General features: G+C 36.9%; 1 protein-coding gene across 2 annotated transcripts in view; it reads left to right on the forward strand.

Annotated features, from left to right (window-relative positions):
- Nucleotides 1-1,445: 1,445 nt before the first annotated feature.
- Nucleotides 1,446-21,407, forward strand: part of LOC131067525 (histone acetyltransferase HAC1) — a 73,604-nt gene continuing 53,642 nt past the window's right edge. For both annotated transcript variants that reach the window (XM_058002562.2, XM_058002569.2), the window contains exon 1: nucleotides 1,446-1,814. The gene's annotated coding sequence lies outside the window, so the exon portion shown is untranslated. The remainder of the gene's footprint in view (nucleotides 1,815-21,407) is intronic.

The raw sequence follows: 21,407 nt of genomic DNA on the forward strand, positions 1-21,407 counted from the left end.
TTGTAATTTACTATTTAGTTTTGTGTCTATCTTGAAGTGAGTGTCTTAAAGTAATTATAGATTGACAATCGACATGCTCTTGTTCTAGGCTTGGTTAATTCATACTTATTTCTCTCATGTTGCACAAATTTCCATACATTTGTTCCCTACATCAAGGACACCACTTTATCCTTTTAGTTCGGTTTCAAGAGATGTAGATTTACTGTAGAAACTCTACAATGCATCTAATTCAAATTTCAATTTTCTCACCCCCTTCCTTTTAAATATTATAAGAAAACATAACATATTATGTTTGATGCAACATGTTGCTATGTCATTGTATTTAAAGATATTTATTATTTACTTAAAATAATGCAAGGTGAATTGATAATGAAGATAATTGAAATACATTTTAATTGTAAATAGAAATAAATGAATCACATTTGCATAATCATATACACCATTTGTATATGTAGGAATACTATCTTTGATTTTCTTAGTGCCACTAAGTCCACTAAGGTGTTTGACCTAGGATAACCAATTCACCTATTGAGTTATCAAATTCCTCAAATGTATCTTTAAACATCAACTTAACATATCCAAATATTTGAAAGGTGAAGGTGAGTGAATTCTCAAGTATACTTTCTATCAAACCAGTTCCACATGTCAAATTAGGTCTAACAGTAGTGAATTGATCTAGCACATAGTTAACACCAATATTTTTATCATTGATCCTACAGTTGAGTCCCTAGTTGTTGATTTAATTCATGTTCTTTTATTTAAATTATATGTTTGAGCTCTTATGTCTAAGTTAATGTTTGCTAATTGATTGCATTTATCTAATCATCCTATACAATTATAAGGTGTATTATCTTGGGTGCCAATATAACTAGACTTTAGCATGACTCTCACAAATAAAATGATAATTGGTTCTTCCATCTCTAAAGGTACCCCTTAAAAAAATTTAAATCACATTAATGAAATTCATCAAAGATATACAAATGCTACTATTACGACATATAGAAGAGACACACAAAAATTTAGAAGTAAAACTATTTAAAAACTTATAAGTTGAAAGTACAACACTATTGTTTATGAAAGAAGTTTACTTAAAATATCTCGAAGAGTATATAAAAAAAATATATTCGAAATTTATTAAAAAATTATAATCTCGTAGATTTATAGCACTAACTAATATCAAAATAATATTTGAAAATTCTAAAAAGGAAAAATTATTAAATAATATTCTAATTTATTCTCCCTTCCATTTCTAAAATTTGTCGCTTCGTTGGAGTGAGGGCACTAACATTTTATTTTTTATTTTTTATTTTTGGATCACATCATTCCAAATCCTTTGGAGTGATTTTTTGCAAAAAGAACTAAACCCTTAATCATCCGTACTAATTCTGGCCAATTAGCCTTTAGATTATAATACTATCAATGGAGCACGTAAAATATCTGATTTTCCCGTTAGCACCCTGCATGCTCAAATCCTCTATCAGTTATTTTTGCAAGCAAACCAAAAATCTAACGACTTGCTGAAATGTTAACAATTAAGATTTTGTGAGTGAATGTTACTAATTTTCTGAGTGAATGCATTATCCTACCAATAGCTAATTTTGTGGGGACATTATATCAAATTTCCCATTCCGTCAACTCATTTTAATCTACTGAATGCTTCAATACCCTGTATATGAATCCCACAAAAGTTAAGATGTATTCTTCACTGTGTAGTAGTGCCACTGTTTTCTGTCCTCTGAGATATACTGCGGATTTAATTATTATAAATTTTTTTGGCGGGAGGCTTCGAGGTTGACGAAATACTTCAATAAAAGGTATTTATGGCTCTCAGTTTTTAGAAAGAATTAGGAATAAGAAGAACGTATTTTATTTGTCTTGGAGTTTAGTATGTGCTCTGAAAATTGAATGCTGCTGTTGGATTTTTTATAATTTTTCAGTCGTTATTATTCAATTGAAACCCTATCTTACAGCGGCCATTCATTTACAATGATGCCAGTCCTTTTTCATACGTTTGGAGTAAGTTATTGAAACCCTAGCCTACAGGCCCCAGCTTAATTGTTATAATATGGAGAGTGAATCGAAACCCAGCTTACAGATCTCGCATTAATGCTGTCAACCTATTCCCACATGTTTGGAGTAGTGTACAAGTCTCAACTTATTACCGCATTTTCCCTATCTTACAGCACATTAATGGTGCCAATTCCCAACATGTTTGGAGCAGCTAAGTGAGATTCAAGTTTACATTTTCTAACTTAAACTATAGAAAATAAAAACTTATTATACTTTAAGGTTTAATTATACTTTAAGACGACATTTGTATGTAATTGAACCCTGAGCTCATAGAGTATGCAAAATAGTACTTTTTCTGAACTCTAAATTGTATTGGTGATTCCTATCTATTGTACATGTTTGGAGCAGCTAATTGAAAATATGGTGGTTTATAATATCTGAATTATTATTTTTTAATGATTTAATTGTGGTTTTCATAGAGTTCCACGCCTACCGGAGGAAAACATATACATAAAGGCTTAAAGATGATATAATTGTGGTTTATAATATCTGATTTATTATATTTCAAAGGAATAGGGACACACATCTCAAGCTTAGAAGCAAAGTCTCCTGCTGTTTATGCCTTGTGTGCAAGGCACCAATGCTGCCTAATATGTCCATGCCATGAGTTTTTTGACAAAAGCCCTAGAATCACAATCATTAATCTGGAAAGTGCACTTCAGCCTGAGTTCAGACACAACACCACTGTATGGTAAATCCTGACCATGCTTCCCTTGTGGCATATTGATGAAAATTGTAGAGAGCAACGCCAACCAAAGAAATTTTTTGCAAATGGAAATGACACAACAAAGAGCTAAAGCCAAACTGATATACAAAGAAAACAAACCAACTCAGCTTATTTAATATTTGATTCACACAAACCACACACAGCAGTAGCATAATTATCCTATGTGGACTTTATATGAAGTACTATCGGTGTCCAAGTTTTCATAATACTTTCCCAATGCAATATAAGATATCAAAATGGAGTACGAAAGATAGGAGTGGGTGGGCAGAAAAATAACAGCACCTTGGCTGCAAGGTGGTCTCCAATTTGCCGTTTGCCATAATTGACACTAATGCTAGACGAGAAGGGAAAATGGCAAGCATCAGCATTTGCCAAAATATCTGCTATGTGGTTACTTTTTTCTAAAACAATGAAAAGTAACAACTTTACTGAATATCTTCAAAACTGTCTCCAATTAGCTTTGCTTCCTCAATTATACTTTTTGTTTAGGATGAAAATGGATCAAGGCAAAACTAGGACCGAGACCCACTTTCACTAAAACATTGGAATACAAAGCCACAAAATGGGTGATTGTATTTGACTAACTTTTGTCAAAGACAGTCAAATAATACCTTAGGGCTTCTATTCCTTCGCTGCTTTGGAAAGTGAATGAGTTTGGAATGATATCTAACTAGGATCTAAGTATGAGACAATGAAAGCTTGAAACACTATAGCAGATTGATGTATAAATAGAAACTTCACATCAGGTATAGAAATGAATAGAAAGAACAGAGGTGCACCAAGGTCTAGAATTTGGGCTGATTTCACTGGGCAGGGTAGCTCAAAGCATCTGTGTCTTCCAACTTCTACACATCAACCTAGATCTGAGCTCCTGAGACCTCGAACTGCATGCCTATCAAATCTGGAGCTGTTTCCTAAGGACAGGGTTGCCTAGGGCATCCTTGTTCAGAAAGGGTCATCCAGAGCATCCTTGTCTAGGGGTTTCTTGTCCAAATTTACTGTGGTGACCTGTCTCTGTGCCCTGAGCGTCTCCAGATCTTTTTGTCTCTGCTAGAAACTTGAACTGCACACAAGAGGGAAAAAAAATGGTGTTTGGGTAGTTTATATGGATTTACCTAAGTCAAACCCCGGGTTTGGAAATAACCGTTGAATAGAATTGAAATTGAATTGGAAATGCTTGAATTGAAATGATTGATTGAATTGATTATACCTTCAATTGATGAAGCAATGTCCTTAGGGTAAGTCCTCAATGTGTTGATGCAATAACATGATAAATCACATAAATCCATTATGAAATCTTTATTGAAATATAATTGAAGATGTCTTGATGTAGTTTGTTGCTCCTTGAATCAGATCTGCTCTTGAAGTGTTTCTCTTGAATTGGAATGATAGCATAATGATGAGATGCAATAATGAGATAAGAATGTGACGATGAAATGAATTGAGAGGGATGCCTTATATAAGGATTTCATAATAAAATCACCTTTAGATTGACTTAGAATTATTATTGTTTTGCATGGAGCTAGATTTGAATAGGATAGGACCACCTTATTATTCTCTTGGAATGCAGGGAACAAAGTGTCATACTAGGATACTTGGGGCAACCCAATCACCACAATTTCAGCTTGTTTTTTTAGGGATGTGAGATAATATGGTTTTAATGCAAAAAATTGTAATGTTCCCTTGCCAATGTACGGTGAGGGTGTGACTGTACGGTGTGTGACCGTACGGTGAGGGTGTGGGTGTGGGTGTACGGTGAGCGTTGTGAGGGTGTGTGACTGTATGGTGAGGGTGTGTGAATGTACGGTGAGGGTGATGGTGTGTGAATGTATGGTGAGGGTGATGGTGTGTGACCGTACGGTGAGGGTGTGGGTTGTACGGTGTGGGAACCGTATGGAGAGAGTGCAGGCCGTATAGTGAGAGAACTATACGGTAGTGGAGACTAGTCACCTGAGCCAGGCCATTCGAGGTGTGGTGTATTCAATGAAGTTGTAATAAGGTCTGATGCCAGATAAACAATGAACAAGAAGATTTATATTTCAAGAATTCGCACGAGCCAGAGAATAGTTAGATTAATGCACTTCAAATTACAACAATCTTGGACTGAGAGTAGGGCAGAGTAGGGTGGGGAGTTACTCCCACCAAAACTGCGAGTACCAAATAGGGAGGGTCTTTCACCTCCGAAATGGTGGATAACAAAAATCCAACAAGAATTCACACAACAGAGAAAAATACCAAATTCGCATACCAACACAAATGGGCCATAAATATGGGCTCTGGGAAATTTCCCGAAGGGTTACAAACGGGCCAACATGACCAAAATAAAACTTGACTAATCTAATTAAATAAAGGGCCCGAAAATTTGTTATTAAATTTGGGGCCTTGCAATAAGGTATTTAAATTTATTATTTAATTATATCGGGGACATCACAAAAATAGATTTGTATGAAAATATATAATGTTTAGATGGGGGAAACGTGTCTTGAGATTTGAAATGGGGCAGGATTTATAATAAATCAGGATAATAAAAGATAAAGGGCACACATAGAATTAAGGGCCCAAATAATAAGGCGTTGATGTGTTAAAGTGGAATATGACTCATAATATTGAATTTAATATTAATTAATTACAATGAAGGTCCTATAATGCATATATGAATGGGAAATAATTAAATGGGTGCTAGGATAGTGTGAAATTGGATACCCTAATTAAAGGTGTACAATTTACGATGCTACATTTAGCCCCCAATTTAGCCGAGTATGATCTTACGGTCATACTCACGGTAAAGTAGAAATGAGGGAGCGAGCATCTGAGAGTGAGCAAGACAAGCTAGGGATAGGAGAACACTAAATTTGAGGGATGAGCAAGACCCCGAGCATAGGATCCTATCAATCCATGCAAGTAACCTTCAAATATACACAAAAGCAAACAACGTTAGTACTTGAAACAATAGTTCCAAGTCAACTAGGTGAAGAGACCTTGATAATCAAAATGTCTCATCCGCTAATAACATTCTCGACATTTTATTGCAAGAGCACAAGTGGACTTATAGAAAAACACGAACGTACACCAATTGAAGGGAGAAGAGACCATGATCTAACGCTAGCAAAGTGTGTTTTGCTATGTGTTCATAGGAGATAGAGAAAGGAATATGGATTCCATGTGCTAGGTGATCCATGGAAAAGCACAGAGTCTACGAGACAAGAAGTTGTGTTATGTTGTGTGATTCGTGTGGAAAGGAAGAGTCAAAATAGTCTAGCAAGTCGTGTTATGCTAGTCAACTCATCCTAAAATATTATGCAAATTGAATAAGGAGAGTGTTATGATAGTCAACTCAATCCTATAAATTGAATAAGGAGAGTGCTATGATAGTCAAATCAATCCTATAAATTGAATAAGGAGATTGTTATTATAGTCAACTCAATCATGTTATATAATGGAAATTGTAAAAGGATAACCAAACACTTTGTAAGGAAACCCTATAACATTGAATTGCAAATTAGCAACAAGGAGGCGGTGTATATGCCCCCCCTTAAGATGTCAACATAGCACTATGTTGATATCTTAAGAAAGAAAGGACAATGATAAACACCTTTATCACCGAGGAGATATCCTCTAAGTAAGAATGTACATAACTCCAAGCTAAAGAGGCATAACTCTTACAAGCAAGGAGAATATAGTTGTAAAAGAGATATCTTACAACCAATGTAAAGGGATCCTTTTGAGGAATGCAAGGAGAAAGAGATCTTCACCTAAAGATATCTATCTCCGAAAAATAGAGATCTTTAATAAAGATGACATCTTCGAGAGGGAAGGAGACCAATAATGTACACCTTCCCTATTGCTAGGAAAAGTGGATTCTTAGTGAAGGATTATACACTTTCTATCACTAAGGATAAATTATGCATAAAAGGCATACTGTTTCAAGCGAGGAATAGGTCCTAACCAAGGGACATACATGTACTCACATGAAGGATAATTCTATGCTAGAAAGGACATCAAATTATGAAAGATGCAACTCAATAGAGGAAAAGTGAATCCTTAGAAAGGAGAAATGATTTGAGAAACTATTCTTGCCCTCCAAATGTGGAAACAAGAATACATATCTTATTATGTTGCTCACCGAGTATGATTGCAACTAAAATTGTACCACCACGAATGACAATGAGCCCCCAAAAGGAGCTTCCAATGTCATTTAGAATGGTCATGATAAAGATGCCACTCATTGTGATCTATTACTTGAATGATACCATTATGAATGAATTGTGGAATTTGACAATACAAAGCTTGACAATCATTAGTGGAGTTGTCATAGAGTTGACGACATGCACAAAAAGGAAGATTCTCAAGATCTTGTTTATGTTTTCTTCTTCGTTTGGGCAGAAGAGGAGTAATCAAGTTGGCTTGAAGAAGATCAGACAAAACACTATGTTGTTGTAATGAAACATTGAAGTAAGAAGACACGGATGCACTAGGAAATGGAGCAGAGGATGTTGACAAAGAAGAAGGTTGGAAACATAGACCTTTGTTGGAAGGGCGTGATTTCTTATGACCTTAAAAACTTTGTTGCACATATCCTAAACAATGTCAATTGTATCTATGTGTAGAATCAGATATTGGAATATCTAGAGGAGAGGGTTCATTCTTAGGTTGAATTGGATTGAAATTTAAAGAGCCCCAATCAACATCCAGACGTGTTAGGTTAAGAAGTTTGAGTTATAGATTTAGGTATTTTATTTTTTGCTACGAAAGGAGGGTGTGAAGTCTAAAGACCCATAATCATCCTCCAAGAGTTCCTCTTTAGGAACATCTTTAGTAGGAGGTGGTGTATTTGTTTGTATTGGAGAAAATATTGAAGAGATTGAAGAAGATCGAGATTTTATTTCCATTTGCAAATTTTTATCAGCTTCTAAAGTAATCTCGTCATTGTTATAGATGAACTTGATATTGCGATGAAGAGTAGAAGGAACGGCTTGCATAGCATGTGCCATGAATACAAGGTCTACCTAGAAGAAGGTTTAATGTGAGAGTATTAGGCATGACATGAATAGTTGTAAGTAAAATAATGAGACCCACCTTAATAGGCAAGGTGATTGTACCTAATGATGGTTTACCAACATTGTCAAAGCCACGAATAGGAAGAGAATCGGGTTGAATAAGAGAAGTATCCACTTTGATTTTATGCAACAAGTCAATGCTACACACATTAAGAGCTGAACCATTATCAACTAGGGTTCGTCTTATGGCATTACCAATGATAAGGACAACAATCATGAGAGGATCACATTGGTTTTGAATTTCTATAGGAGGCAACTTATGTTGATAGAACACAATGTTAGGTTGGGGATCTTGCTTATTGTTATAGGTGTGAGCTACCACATGGTAATAGAGTTGATGACTCACTCCACCTTTAACAACAATCATTGGTTTTTGTTGAGGTTGAGGGACATCTTGATGAAGGTGGATAACAATTTTAGGCTTCTTAGCAACGTGAAATGGCATTGATTTGATCTTGATTAGGTTCTCTATTCGTTATAGTTTCATTTTTGGGAGGGAAAACATTGAAATGGAAAGAAGGTAAGGTATTATTAGGAAAGATAGCCACAATATCATCCTCTTGCACCAAATGATCCTCATGGGGGAGATACATTCTAGGAGAAGCGTGAACATCATTCTTCAAAGCTTCATTGTTGGGAGGGAGACCTTTGAAAGAAGTGCTCGTAGGCTTTTCTTGCACCAAAGTGCCCTCATGGGTGGCACCAATTTTTGGAGAGGGTAAATCATAGCTATGGATGAAAGGAAGAGCTAAGTTATCATCATATGCACGAAAGGAAACATCATGAACATCTTGAATAAAACTTGCAAAAGAAGTAACGATTCCATTTAATCAAACGATCAAACAAGATGTTCATATGCCATACTAATCAATAAAGACGTAACCAAAGCAATGTTCACTCAATGTATGCAATGACATTATGCAAAATTAGATTTAAATCAAAAGATATGCAAGTGTAAGAATAGTTGGGTTCACCAAAATGTTTAGGATGAAAATGGAACAAAGTAAAACTAGGACCATGACCCACTTTAACTAAAACATTGGAATACAAAGCCACAAAAGGGGTGATTGTATTTGACTAACTCTTATCAAAGAGAGTCAAATAGTACCTTAGGGCTTCTATTCCTTCACCTCTTTGGAAAGTGAATGAGTTTGGAATGATATCAAACTAGGATCTAAGTATGAGACGATGAAAGCTTGAAACACTACAACAGACTGATGTATAAATAGAAACTTCACATCAGGTATAGAATTGAATAGAATGTATAGAGGTGCACTTGTGTCTGGAATTTGGGGCTGATTTCACTAGACAGGGTCGCTCAAAGCATTTTTGTCTTCCAACTTCACCAACCTAGATTTGAGCTCCTGAGACCCCAAACTGCATGCCTATCGGTTTTGGAGTTGTTTCCTAAGGACAAGGCCACCTAGGGTTCCCTTGTTCAGACAGAGTTTCCCAAAGCCCCCTTTTCTAGGTGTTTCTTGTCCAAATTTATTGTGGTGACCTGTCTTTGTGTCTTGAGCATCTCCAGATCTTTTTGTCTCGCTCGAAACTTGTAACTGCACACAAGAGGGGAAAAAATGGTTTTTGGGTGGTTTATAAGGGTTTGCCTAGGTCAAACCCCATGTTTGGAATTAACCCTTGAATTGAGTTGGAAATGCTTGAATTGAAATGATTGATTGAATTGATTATACCTTCAATTGATGAAACAATGTCCTTAGGATAAGTCCTCTATGTGTTGATGCAATAACATGATAAATCATTTAAAATCCATCATGAAATCATAATTGAAATATAATTGAAGATGCCTTGATGTAGTGTGCTGCACCTTGAGTTAGATCTACTCTTGAAGTGTTGCTCTTGAATTGGATTGATAGCATAATGATGAGATGCAATAATGAGATAAGAATGTAATGATGAAATGAATTGAGAGGGATGCCTTAATTTAGGGATTTCATAATAAAATCACCTTTAGGTTGACTTATATTTTTTTTCTGCACGGAGCTAGATTTGAATGGGATAGGACCGCCTTATTATTCTCCCAAAATTCAAGGAAAAAAGAATCAGACCGGGATGCTTGGGGCGACCTGGTCTCAACAATTTCAACTCGACTTTTTAGGGATGTGAGACAATAGGGTTCTAATGTCGAAAATAGATTTGTATGAAAATATATAATGTTTAGATGGGGGAAACGTGGCTCGAGATTTGAAATGGGGCAGGATTTATAATAAATTAGGATAATAAAAGATAGAGGGCACACCTAGAATTAAGGGTCCAAATAAATATTGATGTGTTTAAGTGGAATAGGACTCATAATATTGAATTAAATATTAATTAATTACAATTAAGGTCCTATATGTTAGTGTTTCAAGCAGATCCGAAGCAAATATGAACTAACAATTATATGAAGATTTAAATACAAAAGATAAAGAAATAAAACAAGACACAGATAACACAGAGATTTAACGTGGTTCACCCAGAATGGGTTACGTCCACCATACACAGCCGTCCAATCTTTCTTATTATCCAGCAAAAACAGTACATCAACTTTCCAATGCCTTAAGCATCCCAGCCGCTTATAACATGCGTTTTTAGGGCAACAAACAAAGTCGGCCTTTTTAGGGTTTTATTACAATGTCGGTTTTTATCAACAAAAAAACGGCAAATTTTTTTTTTTCTCGGGGGCTACTGCCCCCGAACCCCCGTAGCGGGCTTCGCCCGCTTTAGGGGCTGCCACCCCCAAACCTCCGCTCAGGGCTCGGCCCGGCCCCGGACCCCGGCAAGGATACGTGCTAAGTGTACAGTACTTTGCTGATCAGTTGCCACATTTCAACAATCTCCCACTTGGAGACTGATCAGGCTCCACACCAAACAATCTCCCACTGCATGTGCAATATCTGCCCTTGTGCATACCATTGCATACATCAGATTGCCAACAGCTGATGAATACGAGATGTTAGACATTTTCTTTACTTCTTCCTGTGCCTTTGGGCACATCTCCTTAGTCAATTTGAAATGACTAGCCAAAGGTGTACTAACTGCTTTTGCATCCTGCATGTTAAATCTTTTCAACACCTTCTTTATATATTCACTTTGGGACAAATTCAAGGTTCTATTTTTTCTATCCCGTGTAATCCTCATACCCAGAATTTGCTTAGCTGCACCCAAATCCTTCATAGCAAATGACCTGGCTAATTTCTGTTTAAGATCATTTATGTGTTCCATGTTAGAACCAGCAACAAGCATGCCATCAACATAAAGCAATAGGATAATATAACTGCCATTATCCAATCTCTTAAAATATACACAATGATCAGAATGACATCTATGATAACCGTGTTTAGCCATGAAACTATCAAATTTTAAATACCATTGTCGGGGTGCTTGCTTTAGGCCATACAGACTTTTCTTCAACCTGCACACCAAGTTCTCCTTACCTTTGACCTCATATCCCTGTGGTTGCAACATGTAAATTTTCTCCTCCAAATCTCCATGGAGAAAAGAGGTTTTCACATCTAATTGTTCAAGATGTAAATCATCTGCAGTCACAAGACTAAGTACAGTTCTAATTGAAGTCATTTTTACAACTGGAGAAAATATTTCATCATAATCTATACCCTTTTTCTGTGCAAAACTTTTTACCACAAGTCTGGCCTTATATCTTTTCTGACCTCCTTCCTCCTCCTTTAGCCGATAAACCCATTTGTTAGGCAAGGCTTTTTTTTCTGCAAGTACAAAGGAGAGGAAAACCCATAAAAATAAATCCAATCCATTTAATATTAATTCCTTATCTAATTTATTATTAAATCTTGTAATTCCCTTCCCTCTTTTGAATGTAAAGGGTTTTAAAGCGAAATTGATTTGGTGATTTCTCCCTTCTATGTTGTAAATTGCCAAATCATATTTTCCTCCTTATAGATGGTACTCACAGATAAGTCCCAAGTCTTATTTTTCATCAAGGAGTCCATCTCCTCTTTCATGCCTAGCTCCCACTGTTGTTTGGCATCCACCTGCATTGCTTCTTCATATTCTTCTGGTTCGCCAGAATCAGTTAATAATATAGAATACAAAGAAGGAGAAAATCTTTCAGGGGGTCTACTTGACCTCGTAGAACGTCTAACACTTGCAGGAGTTTGTGGGACATTCTGCTGTTGCTGAGCATCAGGTACCTGTGGCATTTCATTTTCAGGAATCTCATCCAACACCACATATTCTTGCTTGTCCTGTTCATGCTTCTTTTCCTGCATCTGTTCTTTATACATAACCTTCTCATTGAATATAACATCTCTACTTCTAGTTATTTTCTTATTTTCAAAATCCCATAATCGATAGCCATATTCATTTATCCCATATCCAATGAAGGTACATTTATGAGATTTAGCATCAAGCTTGGTTTTGTTTTCTTTATCAACATGGACAAAAGCTTCACAACCAAAGGTTTTCAGAAAAGAATAATTTACCTTTTTACCAGTCCATGCCTCCTCTGGAATACCACCATCCAAAGGGGTTGAAGGTCCTCTATTTATCAAATAGACAACAATATGTACAACATTTGCCCAAAAATGTAAGGGCAATCCAGCATGCAATCTCATGCTCCTCGCGCGTTCCATGATAGTCCTATTCATTCTCTCTGACACACAATTTTTCTGTGGAGTTCTTGGAACTGTCTTCTGCTTTCTAATCCCATTTAAGGAGCAGTAATTTTCAAATGCCTTGCTGCAATACTCACCTCCATAATCTGATTTGAGACACTTCAACCTTTTTCCTGTCTCATTCTCAACCAAAGCTTTCCATTTCTTAAAAGTTTCAAAAACATCTGATTTTTGCTTTAGGAAATATACCCATGTTTTTCTGGTTGAGTCATCAATAAAAATAACATAATAACAAGAGCCACCAAGAGATGATACCTGAGCTGGTCCCCATACATCTGAATGCATAAGCTCTAACTTCTCACTCTTCTTCTCATTCCCAACCTTGAGAAATCTGACTCTTTTTTGTTTGCCATAAACACAGTTTTCACAGAACTCTAAATCAATCTTCTTTAGTCCTGGCAATAGATTTTTGGAGTGAAGGATTTTCATCCCTTTCTCACTCATGTGCCCAAGCCTATGGTGCCACATTATCGAATCTGTTCTTGCAACATCTATTGTTGTTGTCCCTACAGTAACTTTATCTGTAGCAGCTAAGGTAGAGTAAGTGTTACCAGTACACAAATATAATGTGCCTACCTTCGCACCTTTAGCTACTACTAATGATCCTTTACTGACCTTCCAGATATTGTTTGAGAAGGTAACTATGCAACCTTCACTACCTAGTTGCCGTGCAGAAATTAAATTTCTTCTTAAGTTAGGAACATGTCTTACCTCCTGCAGAAACCAGTCATTACCATTCTGCAACTTGATCTTTATCTTTCCTTTTCCAACAATTTGACAGGGCTCATCATCACCCAAATATACTTGTCCAAAATCACCTTGAACATAATCTAGAAAATATTTTCTATGGGGTGTAGCATGAAATGAAGCCCCAGAATCTATTACCCAGGAATCATTAACATTATCCAAACATAAGATTAAAGCATCTTGTAAAGTATTACTTGCAATATTATCTTCCTTACTGTCATTTTCATTTTTGTCTCCTTCTTTGTTTTTCCGAGACCAACAATTTTTCTTTAGATGACCAGGCTTTCCGCAGTACCAGCAATCTTTCTTTCCTCTAGATTGAGAGCGTCCTTTCTTTGACTTCCCTCGTGACTTCTCATTCCAAGGGCCTTTTCCTCCTTCCTTTGATCTTCCTCTGTTCTCCACATTCAAAACACTACCCGATGATGTTGGAGTCTCACCTGTGCTTTTCCTTCGCATTTCCTCGCTTAGGATAACACCAACAATATCATCAAATACCAAAGTACTTTTACTAGAGATAGAGTTACTTACAGCCATAACCAAGCTCTTCCAGCTTTCTGGCAAAGAACATAAAATCAAGAGAGCCCTAACCTCTTTTGCAAAGGTAATTTTTCCAAAGACAATTGATTGGCAATTGTATTAAATTCATTTAAGTGCTCCGCTACAGATCCTCCCTCACTCATTTTCGAATTAAACAAATGCTTCATAAGAAATACCTTATTCGAAGTCGAGGGTTTCTCATACAGCTTAGCCAATGTCGCCATCAAATCTACAGCCGTTTTTGCTTCTGTTATATTGAAAGCTACAGACGGTGCAAGGCACAATCGAATGGATCCCAGTGCCTTTCTATCTAAAATGTCCCATTCTTCATCTGACATTGTGGTCGCTTTCTTTGCCTTTCCTTCTAATGGCCGCCACAAATCCTTTTGATACAGGTAATCCTCCATCTGCATTTTCCATAACTGATAATTTTGGCCGTTAAACTTTTCGACCTTGAATTTGGAATCCTCCATTTCTCCCACTCAAATCTGAAAGTCCTGCCAATTTACAGAAAACCTCGCTCTGATACCAATTGTTAGGGTTTCAAGCAAATCCGAAGCAAATATGAACTAACAATTATATGAAGATTTAAATACAAAAGATAAAGAAATAAAACAGGACACAGATAACACAAAGATTTAACGTGGTTCACCCAGAATGGGTTACGTCCACCATACACAGCCATCCAATCTTTCTTATTATCCAGCAAAAACAGTACATCAACCTTCCAATGCCTTAAGCATCCCAGCCGCTTATAACATGCGTTTTTAGGGCAACAAACAAAGTCGACCTTTTTAGGGTTTTATTACAATGTCGGTTTTTATCAACAAAAAAACGGCAATTTTTTTTTTTCTCGGGGGCTATCGCCCCCGAACCCCCATAGCGGGCTTCGCCTGCTTTGGGGGCTGCCGCCCCCAAACCTTGGCCCAAGGCCTGGGGCCCAGCCCAACCCAGCCCCGGACCCCGGCGAGGATACGTGCTAAGTGTACAGTACTTTGCTGATCAGTCGCCACATTTCAACACTATAATGCATAAAGGAGTGAGAACTACTAAAGTGAATGCTAGGAAAGCATGAAATTGGACACCCTAATTAAAGCTGTACAATTTACGACGCTACACTTTTAGTTATTGATCTTTTAAACCATCCTCAAGGAACTTGTTGATCAGTTTTTTTGATACTATGCTACACAAAATAAAATACCAAGTATTTTACCCTCTTTTGAACAAAATCTCCTCGGATGCTAAACTATGTGATCAACTGAGACGAATCCAAGGTTTCTACTGTCAAGTCTTGACGTGTGGATAACTCACCGGTTGATGCGATCTTGTTGGGTACACAAAGGGACTTATGTTCTGCTCTAGGATTGATCAATTCGAGGAAAACTAGCTTTAGGGATGCAATCCCACGATTTGATTAACTTGATTTGGCAATACGAGCACTTGATCCTAATTCTAACAAGGTTTTGAAATAAAAGGGCAAAAGAGGTAAAGGTTTAGAAATCTAATTCTAACACTATCAATCTAAGAAATTGATGACAACTTAGTGAAACCAAACCACACTTTGCTTCGCCATTAGGAACAATTATGCAAAGATGGTGCAAATCTTCTAAGGAATATGAATGATGTTTGAATCACCAACACACATTAATCCCAAAAGCACTGTAAATTAATGAGGAATAAGCAATCGAAGTTAAGTATTTAGGAGTTTAGGCCAACCATGTACTATAACTTGCAATCAACAAATTATAAATGGTATGAACTTGTAGGTTTCACCATCAATTATCAACAATATCATCCATGCAACTATGAAACTTTTACTTAAGCAAATCTACTTTAACTTGAGAAGAAAATAACCATACAAATACTCCAAGATCTCATATAGAATCACCCAACTTCAATGATTTATATCAATTTTGGTGGCATCAAAGTAACAATTCTCCAAATCTCTCTCTTTACAAATGAAATGAGGAGGTTTTATATAGAAGTCTTTATTACAAGCAACAGTCCAGATTGATTTGGAATCAATGGTCGAGATCATCCCAAAATTAGGGTTTATTGAAAATCACTAAATGTAATGCAACAAAAATGGAATATCATCCTCATCACCAACTACGATGAATAAGAGCCAATGAGAAAATTAGATGACACCTAATCATCTAACAAACTATCTTCTAGAATTTGGTTGCCCTTATCCCTTTTCTTGATGGTATATTCAATGAATCTGGTCATTACCAATTCAAGCTCCTCCATTGTGACACTTGGCAAGACATCATGTTGAAGCTCTATCACGTCTAAACTTTTTGTACAGGCATCAAAGGCGTTCTCCCAATCAGCTTCTTGTTTCTGAAGATTGCTTATGTAGATGATGAGAGAAAGAAGATTGTTGTCAGGTAATTACATATGTGTTAATTTGTGTGTTAAAGGTCGGCGGTTAACTTGACGGTTACCTGGTGCCAATTGCCGACAACTGTCAAGTTAACCGCCGACCTTTAACACACAAATTAACACATACGTAATTACACGACAACAAAGATCATCCAACCAGTTTCTTTTGATGGATTCCAACTCTCGAAAATAAATAACTTTCAGCCTCTCTATCAATTCTCCTAAGTTTAGACCATGTGTGGTAGTAACTTCTTGACCCAATAATTCTTCAATTGATATAAGGATCTTCGATTGTATTTCCCTAATCAATCCTTCCATTTCAATGCGATCTTCCTTGGCTCGATCAAATGCTGGTTTCTTCATCACCAAGGAACAATACCAATGATTAAAATCATACATATATCTCCTTCAACCACTCCTCCTTGGATAAATGTTGGCATAGGAATCCTTTTCAATAGGTGTGGAATTGTCTTTTCTTGAACCGTTTGGAAATATTCCCACAGTTCTTCCAAAACTCTGTATTTTGTTCATGAATATCACTGTCTTATCATATACTTGGATGAATTTAGTTAGGAATTCTTCCACTTGCTTTGAAATACTGTCAATCCATTCCCTCACTTCTTGATTTGTGCTCCTCATTGCTTCATAACTATCAATGATTCTTAGGAATGGAAATAGGTGGGGCAAATGTATCATCTTCTTGTCTCACTGGTTTTATTAACCATTTGATGAAATCTTTCAATCTCATGTTTTCCAATTCCAATCTTTTTTTCTTCTCTTCAACTTTGTCCAACCTTGCCTCAATTGCCTTGGCAGTATCATTGAGTTCCTGAAATTTTTGCTTCTTTGTTGATGGTCTAAGGTCAAGTGTCTTAACTTCATAGTCCATCGGAGTGATCTTATGTCTTGGCCTATCAACCATTGGAATTGCCATCTGCAAGATGCATGATCCTTCACTGTCTCTAGTGATTTGGGAGAATTTCTTAGCCTTCTTTTGTTCCTTAGCTTTACCAATTAGAGCTAGGAAATCATCTAAGTCTTGAATTGTTTGAATTTCCTCCATTGTCTTTTTCTTCAAGCTGTTCTTCAACCAATCAGGTATTGTGGATAATTCCATCCCATCCTCAAGTTGATTATCATCATTAACTCCCCTTAAGGCTGAAATGATTTTTTCATCTACTTCCTCATTAGGATTGGGGTTGTTGGATTCTCCCAAATCTTCTCCCATCTCTGTTTCAAAATGATGTATGGTTGGAGAAGTCGGACTTTGTTCCTGATCCTCATGTTGTCTTGATTGTGATATGTGTTCATCATGATCCCCTTGAGGTAGCATCTCTGTTTCAGATTCTTGTCTTGATTCATTTCCTGTATCATGCATATCAATCTCTTTAATGGATGAAGTGCTCAAGGTGGATTGAGTAGTATTGGACTTTTGCTTCTTACGTCTTGATTCCTAGTTGGCAACCTGTTGACGTGTATTTTGTACACTATCAAACACAGAATAAAATACCCAAGGGTACCTTATCCTCTCTTGAGTAAAGCCTCTGAATGCTGAAGATATCGCGAAAATGATCAATCAGGGTGACTTCAAGGTTCTTTGCTGTAGGATCTCTACGTGTGGATAAGCTCTTTGCGGTATGATGTGATTTGGTGGAATCACAAGGGGACTTACACTTGATGACTGAACTTCTGATTTGCTTTGAATATTTGCTGGAACATAGGATTTTACTAGCTTTGACTTGAAAAAAGGAAAAAAGATGAGGGCGAGGAAAGGATCTAATCGTAACACTTAGAATGTAAGAGCAATGAATGATCTTTGATGGAATTCTAACTAAGTCTTGTTTTGACATCCCAGGACCATCTCCACAAGGTTAGTGCGATCTTCGAAGGAAAGCTTTATGATGTTCAAATCATCACTGCAGGCATAGACACCATCAGGTTGATGCATATCAATGAAGAAGCGACAATTGAAGTTAAGCTTAAGCTGAATGATTCCAGTTGACTACACAAGGCAAGTCTGCAATCAACAAACTGCTAGTAGTATGGATTACAAATTTCACCATCAATCAAGCACATTTCTTCCACTCATCTAATAACACGAAATCAAATATGAGAAGTATAAAGACCATGCAAATTGTCGAATCGACCCATAAATTTCACCATTTCTTCAATGAAGTTACAAGTCTTTTACAACAACATCTTGGCAACAATCTTTGCCTTCTCTCTCTACTCTACTCTAATTGCTATTCTATCAACTAGCTAATCACCTTCTAACTATTCTCTATCCACTAACTCCTTTCTAACTGCTTTCTACTTACTCCTTTACAAAATGAAGAGCCGGGGCTTATATAGTGCCCACAATACAATTCGATGGCTAAGATCAATTTGAGATCAATGGCCAAGATTCAATAATGAAAACCCTAATTAGGGTTTGTTACAACCATTACATAACATTTAATGCTCGACCAATGAAATAATTGTATTGCTTGGACACATGTCCTCTCTGGAAAATTCCACCAATGGATAGCCGGGGTAGGTACATCGAAGTTTGTGCCACCTTCCATGAGTTAGGTACATTGAATCTGGACATGCTGAGGTGGAGCACACCGACTGGAGAAGTGATGACTAGGATGCCACCTCGTCTGACACTTGTATCTTGGTAGATATTCAACTTGATGTTGTTGAGAAGCTAGCTTTAATTAACTCTTCTGGAACTATCTGCTCCTTCAACGAACCCTTGCTCTAACTCCTTTTGTCTTTGATTTGCAGGATGATGATGTACCTTGCCTTGGAATGCTAGATTGGAAGAAGTTATTCCTGATGACGTTAGTCCAAAGAAGTCTGTCCTTGTCGATGCTAGACTGGAGGAGGTCGCCCATATCCTTGCTTGACCTTCCAACTCCGGGATCTCCATTTGATGCCTACACCAAATATTAAAGTTGGTCTTTTGAGCATCAAACCTCAAAGCATGAAATTTAAGATCTTTCAAAGGTAAAACTTAAGATATTAATTTGAAAAAAGTCATGATAAATCAAGAATTACACATTTTCAAATTAATAATAAATGGAATTTGGATCTTCAAGACTTAGACTTTACAAAATTGCAATGGGATCACAATAAATCTTGAATAAGAACTTCAAAAAAGTAATTCTTCATACCTTCCTTTGAGTATTTAAGTACAAAACCTTGAAAAATGAAGGAAGAGGACCGGATTTTGTTGGGCAAGATTTATAGCCTTCCCTTGGATGAAGTACGCCTCCTTTGGCCTTCAAAAGAGCTTCACCTTCCACTAGCTTCTCCAAAATCTGGAAATTCACCTTCAAACTTGCTTAATTTCACCTTCAATCTTCTGGATTTCGCTCCTCAAAATATGCTCTTCAAGGTCGCATGAGAGATAATGCAAGAATGATTTGAATTTGCTAAAGAACCTCTCCCATTATATAGAGCGCTTACCTTGATCCTTGTTGAGGCCGACCTAGCAATTAAGCCTTAAAATAAAATAAAAAACCACCAAGAAGAAGGCCGACTTGATAAATAAAGACAAAATAATGCCTTGTGCGCTCAACCTTTAATCTTTTAATTATTTAAATTAATTTTAATACCTCTAAGATGTTTATTTTGATTATTTCAAGGTACAAAATTAATTTATTAAATTGAAATGCCTTTAATTTAATGTGAATTTGATTTAATCTTCCAAAGGCTTCGAAGTGAGCAAATTTGGTGAATTTCAAGGAATGTCAACGTTCAATTAATGCAAAAAATGAAGGATATCATCAATTTCGCCCTGGACCCTTGGTGAAGGACAGGAGCGATTTTTACTTTTGCTTTTATTCCTTCGTCCTTTTAATTGCCAACTCTCATTGTGGGGTAAGTAATGATCTCTTTCATCCATTCCATACACGTTTACTTTGCTTTTTGCAAGGCAAAATAAGTTCTTCAAAGATTTTTGCCCTGGTCCTTCAGTGAAGGACAGGAGTGACTTTTGCATTTTAGCCTAGGATTAGCAAATTTTGAAGTCAAATTTTTGTTCACCATGCCTTAGAAGACTTTTTCATCGTTGCACAATCATGCCTTAGCGTAATCTTGGAGGGAAGTTGTTGATTTTGTAAAAATCGCCCTAGTCCTTCAGTGAAGGACAGGAGCGCTTTTGAGTCCTTTGTGCAAATTCTTGATCACATCAATCTTCAAATTACCTTCCAGGCGTAGAATATCACACTTCACTACCTCTTGAGTCTTGGGAACAAAAATAGCATCTTGAAATGTAAGGTAAATGGGCATACTTGGAAATTTCGCCTTGGTCCTTCAGTGAGGGACAGGAGTGCTTTTCTTTATTGTCATCAAAATTTGCAAATCTTGTATCTCAATTCCACCTCAAGGCGTTTTAAACACTCTTTTCAAACTTATGTCAAGGCTTAGATTTGTCCAAACTTGAAGAGAAAGGGTGGATATTAGGTTTTTCGCCCTGGTCCCTTGGAGAGGGACAGGAGCGATTTTGCAAATCCAAGCTTATCCGTCCTTTGTTAGGCTTCCAAACTATCTTCAACAGGCTAAACATGCCTTCTTTCATTCGTTTCAATCACAAAACTTGTTTTGTCCTTGCAAGAAAATTGCACTTTTGGAAAATCGCTCTGGACCCTTGGAGAGGGACAGGAGCACCTTTTGTCATCTTGGTATATTTCCTTGTTTGTGGACCACTCAAATTATATTCAACGCACAAATCATGTTTTCCTTGATCTCTTCAAATCATAAAATCATCTTGATCTTGCAAAAATAGTGCAAATTTGAAATTCAAGCTCCGGTCCTTCAGTGAGGGACAGGAGCGAATTTTGCCTTCTAGGCCAAAATGCTTCACCTTTCATCACAAAATGTCCTTGCTAGGGAAGATTTCACCTTGTTACATGCTATGAATAAAAGTTCAAGTCCAAGAAAGGTCTAAAAATGTGTATATAAAGAAAATCGCTCTGGTCCTTCAGTGAGGGACAGAAGCGAAATTACCCTTCTAGGCAAAACTCCATCATTTCATTGTCTTTAATCAAGTCTGGATGCTTTATCACGTTCATTTCGTCCTCCACCATGCCTTGGATGTTTCAATTTAACCAAACAAGGTCAGGAATGACTCCAATAGGTTTTTCGCCCTGGACCCTTGGAGAGGGACAGGAGCGATTCACCTTGGACCTCCTGAGAGGGTCAGGAGCGAAATTCGCTCTGGATCCTCAGTGAAGGACAGGAGCG

The sequence above is a fragment of the Cryptomeria japonica genome, chromosome 5 (genome assembly GCF_030272615.1).
Source record: "Cryptomeria japonica chromosome 5, Sugi_1.0, whole genome shotgun sequence".
Classification (NCBI taxonomy): domain Eukaryota; kingdom Viridiplantae; phylum Streptophyta; class Pinopsida; order Cupressales; family Cupressaceae; genus Cryptomeria; species Cryptomeria japonica.